The 3,034-nt window shown below is 39.6% G+C and overlaps 1 non-coding gene across 1 annotated transcript; it reads right to left on the bottom strand.

Annotated features, from left to right (window-relative positions):
* Window positions 1-1,574: 1,574 nt before the first annotated feature.
* On the bottom strand, window positions 1,575-1,647 carry TRNAN-GUU (transfer RNA asparagine (anticodon GUU)). Its single transcript has one exon. It is a non-coding gene; the product is annotated as a tRNA-Asn (tRNA).
* Window positions 1,648-3,034: the final 1,387 nt, after the last annotated feature.

The raw sequence follows: 3,034 nt of genomic DNA, 5'->3' as shown, positions 1-3,034 counted from the left end.
TGCACGCTTTATTGCGCTAGCTTCATTTTTAAAACACCGATGACCGGAGAAAAGCTATGACGACAGATCTCACCGGTAAACGTTTTCCAAAATCCGCTGTCTTTTTTGGTGAGCTCTGCTGAACGCAGCCCAGATCAGTGAAAGGTCTGATCGTAATCGGATTATAGCTTCGTGTTATCATGATTTTAATGGTGCACGTTTACTTTCAGTGTGTGTAGCCACAAATTAGCTTTGGTGTTATGTAACTTTAATCGTCATGTTGACAAACTAAGAAAATTGTTGAGGTGAAAGGAGAGGATAGTGTTTACATGGCAACCCTGTTGTGAATATGGCTTTGAACATAGAGGGTATACAGTTGAGGAGTAGCAAATTGGGCCTTTACAAACACGTAAAGGTAATATCCCTCCAAAGTTTTATCTCTTCTTTTCCCGTTTTTCCCCCATCGGATGATTTTAATGTGTACAAGTATATCCTTATTGGATGTAAAATGTCGTCTGATTTACAGTATATTTTCTATGCTTTGTATACTGCTTTAATATTTCATAAATTTTAACTTCAGTATTTGTTCATAAAAAAAAAGAAACATTTCCATAACTGGGTAAATAAGTTTTAAGGTAGTCCTTCTCTTGACTCGGAGAGGTAATATTTTGGTTTTCCCAACTTGTTACGTCACATCTGAGACCTCACAACACCGCTCCCGGATGGGCTCGAACCACCAACCTATTGGTTAACAGCCGAACGCGCTAACCATTGCGCCACGGAAGCCCAAAAGTTAAATGCTCGTCAGGTATTGTGTAAAAACCTTGACTTTTTACGTCACATCTGAGACCTCACAACACCGCTCCCGGATGGGGTCGAACCACCAACCTACTGGTTAACAGCCGAACGCGCTAACCATTGCGCCACGGAAGCCCAAAAATTAAATGGTCGTCATTTATTGTGCAAAAACTTTGGCTTTCTACGTTACATTTGAGATCCCACAACACCGCTCCCGGATGGGCTCGAACCACCAACCTATTCGTTAACAGCCGAACGCGCTAACCATTGCGCCACGGAAGCCCAAAAGTTAAATGCTCGTCAGGTATTGTGTAAAAACCTTGACTTTTTACGTTACATTTGAGACTTCACAACACCGCTCCCGGGTTGGCTCGAACCACGAACCTTTTCGTTAACATCCGAACGCGCAAACCATGGAGCCAAGGAAGCTCAGAAATGAAATGGTCGTCAGGTATTGTGGAAAAACTTTGGCTTTTTACGTTACATTTGAGACTTCACAACACCGCTCCCGGATGGGCTCGAACCACCATCCTTTCGGTTAACAGCCGAACGCGCTAACCATTGCGCCACGGAACCACAAGAATTAAATGGTCGTCAGGTATTGTGGAGAAACTATGGCTTTTTACGATACATTTGAGATCCCACAACACCGCTCCCGGGTGGGCTCGAACCACCAACCTTTCGGTTAACAGCCGACGGCGTTAACCATTGCGCAACGGAAGCCCAAAGATTCAGTGTTCGTCAGGTATTGTGGAAAAACTTTGCATTTTTACGTTACATGTGAGATTTCACAACACCGCTCCCGGGTGGGCTCGAACCACCAACCTTTCGGTTAACAGCCGAACGCGCTAACCATTGCGCCACGGAAGCCCAAAAATTAAACGGTCGTCAGGTATTGTGGGAAAACTTTGGCTTTTTACGTTACATTTAATGGTTTCAGTGGTTATATTTGAAAATAGTGAAGAAATACTCAAAAATGGCTTCTCTGGCCAAGAAACGTCGATTTTGAAAATGTTATTAAAAATTGAGGTTCATTTTTATTTATTGATCAATCGAGATGAAATCACTTTTAATGAGTATTTTATAGGTAATTAATTTGAATTCGGTCAAACATTTGTCCAGAAAAAAATGCATTCAAAAGTGTACCGAAAAAATCGTATGTTTTTTTCTCCAAGATACAAAATCCGTGACAACGATTTATAATTGAAAATTGAATTTGAACATTTTGAATGTTGTTTATTTAATAAGAACTGCTACTTCAAACATTTAAAAAACGAATAGAATATTTATCAGATAAACCACTTAGCGATAAAAATAAGTTCAAAGAACAATTTATAAATAGTGGATACCCGAACCACTTAATTGATCAAATATTTAACAATCATGATGTCGAGAATATTAAAACCAAGGAAAAACCAGAACACATTATATCATTACCCTATGTTAAAGGAATCTCTGAAAAGACAAACAGACAATTAAAAAACACACTATTACCTTAGTTAACAAAACAACGAACACATTAAAATCAGAATTAATTAAAAATAAACCTAGAATAGATGAAATGAAAAAAACAGGTATAATATATGAAATTAGATGTAAATGTGATAAAAAATACAGAGGACAAACAAAACGACAACTAAAGAAAAGACAAACAGAACATAAATATGCTGTAAAAAAATATGACGAAACCAATGGACTGGCGACCCATATAAAACAAAACAACGACCATCAAATTGATTGGGATTTAACTGGGGTTTTATGCCAAGAAACTAACCATTGCGCTACGAAAGCCTATAAGTAAAATTGTCGTCAGGTATTGTGGAAAATCTTTGTCTTTTTACGTTACATATGAGACCCCACAACACCGCTCCCGGGTGGGCTCCAAGCATCAACCTTTCGGTTAACAGCCGAACGCGCTAACCATTGAGCCACGGAAATTCAGAAATTAAATGGTCGTCAGGTATTGTGGAAAAGCTTTGACTTTTTACGTTACATCTGATACCTCACAACACCGCTCCCAGGTAGGCTCGAACCACCAACCTTTCGGTTAACAGCTGAACGCGCCAACCATTGCGCCAAGGAAGCCCAAAAATTAAATGTTCTTCAGCTATTGTGGAAAAACTTGGACTTTTTACCTTACATCTGAGACCTGAAATGGTCGTCAGGTATTGCAGAAAAACTTTAGCTTTTTACGTTACATCTGATACCTCACAACACCGCTTCCGGGTGTGCTCGAACCACCAACCTTTCGGTTAAC

The sequence above is a fragment of the Phalangium opilio genome, unplaced genomic scaffold (genome assembly GCF_054372755.1).
Source record: "Phalangium opilio isolate 3A_F unplaced genomic scaffold, DU_Popi_V2 ptg001675l_1, whole genome shotgun sequence".
Classification (NCBI taxonomy): domain Eukaryota; kingdom Metazoa; phylum Arthropoda; class Arachnida; order Opiliones; family Phalangiidae; genus Phalangium; species Phalangium opilio.
The sequence above is the reverse complement of the archived record's forward strand: the minus strand, read 5'-3'. Positions and strand labels throughout refer to the sequence as shown.